This window comes from Acanthopagrus latus, chromosome 7 (assembly GCF_904848185.1).
Source record: "Acanthopagrus latus isolate v.2019 chromosome 7, fAcaLat1.1, whole genome shotgun sequence".
Taxonomy (NCBI): domain Eukaryota; kingdom Metazoa; phylum Chordata; class Actinopteri; order Spariformes; family Sparidae; genus Acanthopagrus; species Acanthopagrus latus.
In genome coordinates, this window is record NC_051045.1 from 2,560,478 (window position 1) to 2,572,594 (window position 12,117).

At 42.5% G+C, this 12,117-nt stretch overlaps 1 long non-coding RNA gene across 1 annotated transcript; it reads right to left on the bottom strand.

The window, feature by feature from the left end:
- Window positions 1-1,506: 1,506 nt before the first annotated feature.
- LOC119023212 lies at window positions 1,507-3,929 on the bottom strand. The gene is made up of 2 exons (XR_005076204.1): window positions 3,126-3,929; window positions 1,507-1,815 (listed from the first exon to the last, which is right to left on the bottom strand). It is a non-coding gene; the product is annotated as an uncharacterized LOC119023212 (long non-coding RNA).
- Between the last annotated feature and the right edge of the window lie 8,188 nt (window positions 3,930-12,117).

The window sequence follows — 12,117 nt, forward strand, 5'->3', positions numbered from 1 at the left end:
CTGTCGACCTTCCTTCTCCGTCTTCCTCTCCGTCTCTCCCTCTCTCTTCCATCCTATGAATGATGCATAAGACCACTAGATATACGAAGCACACATTGAAAATCAGCCGTGACCTTTGCTGATAAGCTGAAAGCCGGAGCTCGCCATTATTTCACTGTGCGGTGAGCCCGGGGCTCAGAACCCTTCTCCTTGACAATTATGGAAATTGCAGCTGCCAGGACGTGGAGCTGACCGGCAGAAAGGCAGAGCTGCTGGAAACCAGGAGGTCCACTTAGTTTAATTCGCCATAAAACTATTTTGCTTTTGCATGGTAGGTTTTGACCTGCAGGGCTTCATGTAAAGAACAAAGAAGTTCTGCCTCTGCCAGCACATTCAGCAATGATCAGAGAAAAGTTTTACAGAACTCAGAGTGCAGTGATGCAGTCGTTCAGACAAAGTGGAGATGAGGAACTTTCACCAATACAAGCAATAAAAAAAAACCTGCTGGAATTTAAATGTCAGATACAAGAATAAAACTTTCCAAGCATTCAGTCTTTCACATTCCGAGAATTCAGACTGAAGCGTGACGATAATAACCGAGGAGGACGTAGACGGGAGCCTACAGGTGGGTGACGGGGTGGAAGTGAACGAAACGCTTCGTGAATCATCAGCAGCAGTTACAGAAGCGAGCGGCGCTTCGGGGAGTTAAACACAACGACTTGTCAGGAAGAATGCACCAGATGTGTTGTAACGACTGGATTCTTTTACGTGAGAATAATGGTGCACTCAAGTCATCTGCCGGAGCTGCATAACCTCTGCAGAGAGGTGTGCTGGCACCGAAGTTAAAGTCAGGAATCAGAAAACAGAATACGACTCTTTTACGTGTGTTTTCCTTTCAAACAGGCGAAGTCCTGATTATCTTTGATGGTTAAGGTTGAGAGTTTCTGCTTTTGTTTTTACATGTCGACAGTATAACCTCTCCAACCGCTGGATGAAACTCTTCCTCGAGACACTTTTCTTACTTTTACCAGAGAGTTTCGATTTGTTCATTCTGCTGTGAAGAGAATCTTAATCAAATAACTTTCCTCCCTCGAAGAGAATTTAATTTTTGAGGGGGGAGAGATGTTGGCTCTATTTCACAGGCTATTGAATCAGGAACAGAATACTTAATATTTCAAACTGAGTGTATTTCCACTTTCAGATCCTGCAGCTCGGTGCAGTTTGAATTCTAAGCTTCTCTCGGCCAGTCAGAAGTTTCATTTGATGTTCAGCTCATCTGATTTTCTGGAATAACTGATTATTCACAACGGCTTCATTTTCATATGGATATCGTAAGAAAGAAACTGGAGGCATTTTATTATGTTTACAAGGAAACTGGATTTAATAGTGTAGACAAAGTTGTTTCACCTCAGCTTCTCTCCATCTTGGTTTCTTGGTTCCTTTCTGCTGCTGTAACTCTCTTTTCTCTTCTCGGGGAAACATTCACTGAATGGTGAATTGCCAAGTCAAATGACGACCACCAAAATGCAATTTTGCAAAATATACTGTACTGGGGAAAAGAATATCAAACACCTTCAGAGACACGTCTGAATAGATGCCAGAAGATATCAAAGTTTAGTTATGAAACAATAAAGAGAAAGGACAGCATCCTGACATCTCCTCTTTTCTTTCTGCCCTCTCCATCTTCCGCTCTCATCACTCTCTCCGTCATTCGGGGGAAGCAACCTTTCAGAGTCTTTTATCTCGGATCAGACGCGCTGCGCTGCCCATGCGACACTGCAGAAGGGACGCAAGATCACAATCTGCACCTTCAGATCTGGAGACCAGGCTGCTGTGCTGAAAAGGAGAATGTGACGGAGACAAATGAGAAGACAAAGGAAGGAACAGAAAGAGAAACGGAGGAAGACAATGACATAGTTAAAGTGAAACTCGAGTCAAAATGCAACCTGGGCTTTTTTGTGAATGTGTATGAGTCAAATCTTTGTGTAAAAGCGTTATTACCATGAATAATTACATTTTTAAGACTTTAAGATTTTCGTTTTCAGGTCAAACTCATTTTCAATGGGAGTGCTACGGGCACTAGCATGAAAATCTCTATTTTTAAAACAGTAAGAAGTCTCGACACAACATGACACTTTGCTGGTAGCATCACCAGGGTCTCTACACATGAACACCAGCACTGACAACATTGTTTGTGTACACAGAGTTACTAAAAAGAAAGTTTTTGAACAGCTCATGTTAGCAGTAGCTTGTTCCGCTAGCCGTCGTCATGGCAGCCAAGAAGCGTTGATCTCAGAATGTGACGTAACCTGGAGGACAGTTAAGGTGGAACTACTGTCGTCCAGCAACAACTATCCACGCCAGATCTCACCTGACTTTTCCAGCTTTTTTATTTTAGTATTGTTTCTTATATGAGGCTCCTTTTTCAACTTCAAGGTCAATATTGTTTTTTACAAAAAACAAAACAATGAATTATCCTGCATTTATATGGAACTGAGCTTTAGGAGCGTTCCACCTTAACTGTCCTCCAGGTTACGTCTCATTCTGAGGTCGACTCTTCTCCACTGGCAGGACGGCGGCGAGCGGAACAAGCTGCTGCTAACATGAGCTGTTCAAAAACTTTCTTTTTAGTAACTCTGTGTACACAAACAATGTTGTCAGTGCTGGTGTTCATGTGTAGAGACCCTGGTGATGCTACCAGCAAAGTGTCATGTTGTGTCGAGACTTTTTACTGTTTTAAAAATGGAGATTTTGATGCTATCGTAAAAGTGCCCGTAGCACTCCCACTGAAAATGAGTTTGACCCGAAAACGTTAAATACAGTGCCTCTTTCCTCGTAATTATGCCTTTACACAAATTCAGAAAAAAAAGCCTATGTTGCATTTTGGATTGAGTTTCACTTTAAGGAGAAAAGGAAGACGGGTAACTGAGTCAGGAAACAGAAAACCAGCTAATTGAGTGTGACTCATTCTCACAACTGCTCTGATGACACTTCATCAACGTGTCTCTTCAGTTCTATTTCGAGATCCAGTCCGCCTCAAGGCTAATGAACCCTCAAGCACACTTAGGACTTATTCTTATAGATATGAATGTCCCTCATACAAGCGCTCTCTGTCTGAGTGAGGGTGCATACCTCGTTGTATCTACCTGATGCACAGTGTTGTGCAGCGAGCTCCACGTACCACCGATGTCTTCACGTCCTTCACTGCCGTTTGGGGAATCCTGAAGTATTCCCAGTCCAGATGGGATGAGTTGTTGTGCAAGATACTGAACCCAGCGGCTCTCCGTTTGGTTTCCGAGTGAATGTGTGAATACCTGAGTGTAGAAATACCGTGAGGCGCTCTGTGTTAGAGAACACTGTATCGTACTCTCCACGGAGGCCTCTGTCGTCAGCGTATGAATGTGCAGCCTGTTCTCAGTCCTTAGTTGAACGCTGTATTTCTACCCGAGTATCACTTTTCTGAAGCGCCCCTCTAATGTAATGGGGAAAAGAGTGAGAAAAGTCTGAGCCTGGACGGTAACATGTTGTAAGTTATGTCACCACACTGAAGTTACGTTGCTCCTTTCACTCTCCGGGTCTTTGAGTGTCTCCTGTGTTTCTGACTGTTCCTTGTGGTTTCTGGTGGTATCAGATCTGTAGTTTTTTTTCCTTGGACCTTCCTTTGCCTGTCTTCTGTTACTTGCTTTTTGGATGCTGGATTTTTGGATTTCATTTGGACATGAGCTCATTAAAGTTTCTGCATCTGGTTCATTATTTATAATTGCGACAAAAATATATGAACTGTATGTCCACAAGCTTTATATTTAAATCCAGCTGGATGTTGCATGTATCATAACTAACTTGACTCTTGAGCCCTTTAAGGAGATTAAATTTGTTTTTTTAGGCTTGAGGCCACTGAACAAGTCACTGTATTTGTGTGAGTGAAGTTGTGAGGGAGAATGTGCTGGAATGTGTATTTGTGTGAATCTGCATTCAAGGACTACAACAAGGACTGAAAAAAAAGGATGCAAAACACTATACCATCACCTCGCCCTCAAGGCAGCGGCACATCTTCTCTGATTGTGCTGCTCTGTGTGAAGTGAACAGCTGCCTGAGGGGGCGACTTTAACAGAACAAAGTATGGCCCTTAAAGCAGCCGTAATGGACTCGAAACTGAACAAATCCCCAGTGAGTGCTTCTTTATAATCATTCAATATCCCTCAAACTGTCCTTGAGCGGTGCTTTTAAATCCTAACATATTGAGCCATGCACCCACTCTGCACTGTGGAAACAGCTAAGTGAGTAAAGTCAAAATGTGTGCAAGAAAATCAGGTTTGTGGATTTGTCAAGTCCTGAACCACTAAAATGAATCTGAATTCTTTGAAATTCTTCATCAGATCTTTTAATAAAGTTTCACACAACTTTTAGTATTCAATTCAGATCTGACATCACACATTAAGTCTCACTCGAAAAAAAGCTTTGAATCTTATCAACTTATAACATTTATTTGATATGAATGAAATGATTTGATATGAATGACTGGGAGAAGTTGGGGTCAAGAACAGATATCCATGTATCTGTCCTTCTCTTGAATAACTACAGAGAGAGAGTCAGTGTGTAGAAACATTTTAGTATTGGAGAAGAAGGTGACACTTGTTTTTACAGCCATGGATCATTAAACTATATTAAACATGTAGAGTTGCTGCTCAGTTGTCTCATGGAGGTGCTAGAGGATAAGTCAGGGGATGACTCCTCGGTCCTAGGATTCATCCTCTGTGGAATATGAACGTCTGTACAGAATGTGGTGGAGGTGCGTTTAAGAGCTACCGAGGTATAGTTCAGTCTGGACTGAATTACTGGACTTTAACATCAAATAAGGTGGCAGCTGCTCATCAGGAGCAGGTTGGGGTTCAGAGGGAGCCGGGGATTTGAACCAGCACCCTTCTGATTACTAGATGACCCGCATCAACCTTCTGAGCTACAGCTGCTTTGCTTCAGCAAAATCCATCTTAAAGTGATTCACCTAACGGATGGCTTGCTGCTGTGTCCACCGTGACTTGTCAGTAAACAGACATGTTGATCCAAAACACCATTAAGTATAAAAATTGCAGTGTACATTAGCAGTGTGATTGCTGTCAGTGGGAGACGCTGCCCGGCGCCGAGCGGCATATTATCTGTTTCACACAAACACACTCGTACGAACACCCACTGGGAGAGCGCAGGCCTGCGAGCGAGTTCAAACTCTTTGACATCTCTGTGTGCATTTGTCTGATGATGCTTTTATCCTGGGTGAAGTGAGAGCAAAGAGCTACACTCCCCCCCCCAATTTCCAACATTTACAAGCAACCACTCCTTAAAATGTCAAGTGTCGGAGCTGTAGCGCTCTGATAATTTCTCGTCACCGCCACCGCAGCCTGACAGAGAGCGCTGAGGAGACTAAAGACAGCGAGCTTTTAGAAAGATTGGAAGTTCTTACTTGTCTTTCTTGCTCCTGTCTTTAGTCAAAAGGTCTGTAAAGCATTACCTAATAAATCACGTTACTTGCATGTGAAATGTATTTGAATTTGTAATAATGCCAAACCGCGATGTTCTCCTGAACACAACCAGGTAGTTTTTTTTGTTTTGTTTTTTTTACCTAAATCTAACCAAACTGTAAGCTTGTTGCTGTCATTCACATTTTGGGAGATAAGAACACAACAGTCTGTGACGCACGGTCTGTAGATTGTGACTTTGCATTACACCCTTGGCTACATGAAGTGTGCTAAAGCTTGTCTGAAATAAAATATACTTTTATTTATCTGGTTCAAACAGTTCAAGCTGAGAAAGTGTTGCAGCGTTCATGTCCATGTTCCACCTGACAGAAGTGCCACGAGGCTGCAGGCACATGAAGACGTTCAACACATAATTTTAATTTTTGTGATTTATCTGAGAGAGAGGATGAGTAAATATATTTGTCTTCATAAAGAGTTCCAGTTGATGTCTTGACATGTGTGCTTGTCTTTGTATTGATCAGTTACATAACTGTAAGTATATATGGGGATTGTGGAGTTAAAGCTTCGGTCTTCTCTTTGTGCTTATTGTTTTTCTGTTTCTTTCTCTCATAATAGCCGTCATGTCTAAGATGTTTCTCAAAGTTTTCCCTCCACCTCCATGTCATCGATCAGTCCACGTCCAAGTTTGTTTTCCACTTCGCTGCGTCGCTGACAACATGCAGGCGCCCGCATGTGATTCACCGCTTCTTTTCATCAATTTATTCTCTCTCAGGTTGAGACGGAGAAGAAAGAGGTAATGTACATGTTTGTCTGTGACGTCTGGAGTGTGTGTGGGTGGTTCGTTGCCACCTTGGTGCGTCCGTGCACACGTAACTGTGGGTTGTTGGAATGAAAAATATTTTTTTCTGTACTTTTCTTGACAGTGCAGCTTTTTTTGCACACCTGGCAGGTGCGTAGGAGAAAAACCGAGGGCTGAAAGAATCAGGAAGCCCACTTCACTGAAACCTTGTTGTAATGTTTTACTTTTCTTGAAAAATGTTGTGAGGTGTGTCTGTACGTGTAATGTTTATACAAATTGTTTTATAGAAAAAAAAATGCAAATAGGGAAATTTTGGAAACTTCTACAGTACAGCACAGACAATCAGGATGACAAGTCATAGATACATATATTGTCAACATGTGAATAAAATGTTTGGATTGAGTGGACTTTTAAAAAGAATTGTCTTATATTTTCAAAAAAATCAATCAACAATTTCAGAAAGGAACAGAAGATGAGAACATTTTTTAAAAGGAAGTTCGGTCTCTTTGGAACATGTTGGTTAGGATTTGACGCTGGAGTAAACGTCAAATTAGATTACGGTTGAGTGAAATGTGCGTCTTTTGTGTGTCTCCATGACAATAACCAGCTCTCTTTTTCATCAGCTTCATGAATTTGCTTTTTGGATGATTTAATTAATCTGTGTTTGCTCGTGTGTGTGTGTGTGTGTGCGTGTGTGTGTGTTGGAGTAACACTGAGTCAGTGTTTGATGAACTGAAGTGTACTCCATTTTGTTTTACTGTGTTTGATCCATTCAGCTCACTCTAAATAATCCTTGTTGACTTTGTTAAATTCACAGCTGTGTGCTCACTGTTTACTCTGTCTGTCTGTCTGTCTGTCAGGTTTCTGTCATCCATCCATCCTGTCAGGAGTCTCATCTTCACATCGCTGCTGCTGAAGCTTCTTAACTCTCTCTGCTTGAGGTTAATCGTTCATGGCTGTGCTGCTGACATGTGATGATACATGTGTGTCCATCTGTGTGTGTGTGTGTGTGTGTGTGTGTGTGTGTGTTGGTGTAGGCAGTGCAGATGGATGGCGTGCTTTAAATGTGTGTGACTTCGCTGCCAACACCTCTGGTTTTCTCTTCATCGATGACTGTTTTCAAACAGGCTGCACACACACACACACACACACACACACCGTGGCATTGCCTCATATCGGTATCCATGTTATCAGGTTGGACCGTTCACACTGCGAATCATGGCTGCTGCGTCACGTCATCTACAGATTGCCTGTTTGCTCCGGGACACACACAAGCAGTTCTCTGCAAAATGATTATGTTTTGGAAACAGTCATCAAACCTGCATTCCACGACAGTTTTGATGTCGACATCTTGGATCAACCTATCACACTTGACAGACAGACTGTGTTTCTTCCATTCTTACCGCTGTTTCTTTTTTTTTTTTTTTGCAGCTGTTTGCATTTACAGCAGATGCAAATTAAAAAAAAAAAAAAAAAAAAAAAAAATTGCACAGCAGGATAGTTTCTCACATGCTGATTTAATCTCAAACTGTCGGATCATCTTGTGTCTCTTTCCATGTGAGACCTCAAGGTCCTGTTCTGTTCATCGAGGCAGCAATACACACACATATCATTTGCATATGTAAAGTGGTATATATACACACTGTGTACGACTGTGGATACATTTACTGAGAGAAAGACGAAGAGTTGCAGTAAAGATAAATCAGTGCCCATCCTCCTCCTCCTCCTCCTCCTCCTCCTCCTCCATCCATCAGTCCATTTCGGAAGTCTTTGAGTCAACATGTGGAGCCAAAGTGTGTTTACTCTGTTTAATGGGAGACAGAGACAGGGAGGTGTGTAAGACCTTGAGCTGACACATACTGCATGTCTGCACCCTCTCCCACACACACACACACACACACACACACACACAGCCCACCTTGTCAGAAAGGTGTAACAGAACGAGCTGTTATCTCCAGTTTCCCTCCTGCAGTCTCTTTTGTCCTTCCTCCTCTCACCACCTCTCCTGTCCTCATCCTTTCCTCTTTCCTTCCTTTCCTTCCTCCCTCTGATGTTTCTTCTTCTTCTTCTGATGACTCTCCTCTCCTCGCCCTGCCTCCACTTCACCTCCACGTTTGTCCTTCTCCCCCACCTCCTCCTCCGTCCCCTCCCTCCGTCAGCACACACACATTGAATGTTTAAAATGTCATTTGAGTGCAGATCTTGTTCCACTCACGATCATCAGATTGGACTTCACTTCTGTTTGACTTGTACCTGACAAAACTCTATTTGCTCACCTCTCCTCCTCTCCTCCCTCCCCTCCATCTCTCTGCTCCACCTCTATCCCTCCCTTCACCTCTCCTCCACCCCTCCGGTCTCTTTACCCAACGCAATCGTGATGAGAATGTGTGAATCCAAACCAACACTTCTGGTAGATATTACGTATCAAGTCACAAGGCTGCTGTTCAATTTATGATTTATCTAACTTGATGATGATTTGACTTGAGGATGATCATCCTAGTGGAAGTCATGTTTAGGACGATAACATTACATGTACACAAGACCAGATATAAGAGAACCGGACTAACTGTTTCACACCTGCCTGCAGTCCTTATGCTCAGCTACAGGCTGCAGCCTTAGTTTTGAAGAGGAGAGGGTCATTTTTAACCGGGCCCTTATTTCCTGTTTTTGATTTGTGGTTCAGTGATTAATCGGGAAACAATGTTTGAGACTGGTCCAGTATTGACCGAGTTCCCTGCAGAACAAGCTGCATTTAATCACTGCATGGGGAAATTTCACACAGTCCGCTTAAAGTGGCTTAGATTGTTATTTTACGTGTCCAGTAAAGAGTAAGAACTGTTTTATTTAACCAGACACAGCAGCTGGTCAAAGCCACCACACTCCATTTGCAGAAACAGTCATTTGATTGTGATCACATTGCAGCCCTTTTCACGGCTGCCGGCTGCTGCGTTCTCGGGCAAAAATGGATCAATTTCAGAAATTGCTGTCGCTGCGGGGAGGCTGCGGTTCAGGAGGGGAAGCAGTCGTCCACCTGTAGAAGAGTTAGTAGTCTGATACCAGGAATCCTGCAGTACATGTTGAAGTGTCGTCAGGTAAAATACTGAACCCCCAAATTGCTCTAGGAGGCATTTCCATCAGTCCACGCGTTGTACGGTAGAATACACCATCATGAACGTGTGTGTGAATGCTGACTTGTGTTGTAAAATATATGTATACATACAAAGTCTTGATTGAAATCTTCTTATCTAACTCATCTATCCCCGGCTTCCTTTTGTCTGTAGTTGATTAGAGACACCAACCCTATTGACTAAATAATTAATATGTAACAAAGAAATGTGTCTATAAAAATATATATAACATATTAAATCCCAACAACCAGGGGACACAGTTCTGTTCTCTTCACTGCAAATAAGATGGACAAAGCGAAGGTTGAGGAGAAAGTGGGCAGCCCTCGTCTCCTTCCACCCCGATCTTTGTCTCCAGCTGTTGCCATAGAGACACACGAGTCCCACGAGACGGTGCCAGTTAGCAGTAAATTGACTCTCCGCACACGCACACACATATATCACAAACACACACACACACACACACACACCTCTGAGCCCACACACAGTGAAGCACGTGAGCCAGTTGGTCACATAATCACATAAAGGCTATACGTCGTCTGCTGTACGAAGGACGGAACACGTTTGGACCCGACTGAGATCGACTCAGACACCGCGGGGGGTCCAGTTGTCTCATGACATGTCTTCATGTCTGCTGGTGACACTGTTGTCTTCGTGAGTTGCCTGAAGTCACAAAGAGTTGTTAGCTTTTATTAACGGGCAATTTTTAATTCAATATCGACACTGCGACAGTATCGTAGAGATACGTTATCATCAGCGATGTAGCTGTAACGACTGAGTGCACTGAGGTGAATATTGGAATGAAAAGAACAGTCTGGTTGGTTCAGAAAACACTGTTGATTAACACTAATGCAGCCTTTAGGAAAAGACAAAGGTAATGTTATATATAATCACACACACACCAAGATATAAAGATATTTTGTAGAAAAAAATCACCCAAACGAAGGCGAATGGTGGAAGAGCTGATATCAAGAAACAGGCAGCAGGAAAAACCAAGAACCAAAGAAATCAGCTCCTCATTGTTTGGACTGTTTGGTGTATCTATAATTACATATCGTCACACTCTTATAGTTCATTTGATTATAGTGCAACATTCTTACATTTAAAATTTTGTGTCTGTCCATTCACTGCCACAGATGTTTTTTGTCCCATGAGAGAAACCAAAAAGGGGTGTGGCCTCAGTGGTCTATACAAAATATTAATAAACTAATCTGAAGAGTCTGACAGAGAGCAGAGAACCTGTTTTAACCTTAAAGATGTGATTACATCGATACACAGACCCCTGTATTGATTTAAATTTACCATTAATGGGTCGATGGCCTGATTCTAACATCACGTATCGTTTGACTGAAGCTTTGCTGCTAATTCTGCAGAGCGTCTCTCAGCTCTTGTAAAAGGTTAACGGTCAACGTGAGATTGTCGTGAGAGTAACGTTAGCGTATCCGAGGGAAAAACCACAAAAACAGCAACAACAACAACAACACGTCCGACAGCTCTGACACTGTTTACAATGCACCAGCTAATCTGATATCCAAATGGCATGGAGAAAACTACGCGGGTGACGAGGAGTCTGTGGATGCTAACGTTAGTAACGCTACAGCTAGCACAAGCAAGAACACACAAGACACCAGCATGAATATTAAAAACTCAGCAAGGTCCAGGGTCATCACGGCATCTATCACCTGTTTTATTGTGAAGGACTCACGACCTCACAGTGTGGCTGAGAGTGATGGCTCTGGAGACATGGTGAGGTAAGCAGTGCCACTTTTATAGAACTGCTTATTTTAATTTATGATGGAAAATGAATGTCTACATTAAACAAATGTTAAGAACTGTATCAGATTTCATCATATAGTAATGAATCTAAACTGAAACTAATAGCTCGATCAAAAACGATGGGAAAAAGACATCATCAGGAAGTCTCTAAGGTAAGCGAAACAAACCTATAGCTTCATATTTACTGTGCAGACAGGAGTGTGAACCTCTGTGCTACGTGTGTAACTTGTAACCAATATTTATGCCACAGAGGCATCTTTATATTTAGATTATATTCAAACATAACTGTGTGTAGCGATCTAGAAATGAGTCCTGTGTAAACAGTGGGTGTGTTTGATTCCCACATGAAGTGGATGTGTACAAGGGCAGACTGACCTCGCAGTCTAATTGCTAAATGGAAGCAGAGGAAGAAAAATTATACAAGGCCGTTGACTAAAAGGTTTTCTACATGCTGCCTTTGTTTCAGGAGGTTGCTTGGAGGCGATTTGGGGTCATTTTGCCCAACCGCTGTCAACAGAACTCGCGTTTCTTCGTGTCTATGAGTGGATATCTTTCTGGACCAGAATCACTCAAGAACATAACGCTCCCTATTGTGTCAGATCAGGTGGTAATTAGTCTGCTCCTCTGTCACCTGTTTCCCAGCAACACACGGTTATTAGATGAGCTGGTGTCTGAAGACAGTCTGACCAGCTGTCTCACCGAGGCAGCACATGTGAAGGTCCTTGAGAACTCTCTGTGCTGTAAAGTCACGACCATGTCAGAAATAGACGTCCAACTGTGGCAGCAGAGTTTAACTGACAGCATTTTTGATTGATTGGTTAAATCATTTATCAAACAAAATGCACAAAATACTCCAATCTTCTTGCTTTTTCTGGTCTATTCCAGGGTTTAAACATATAAACTCAATTAAACCCGTTACAGAAACAGATGAAGACCCAAAGCTCTGGGTCATGAACAGGATAGACCG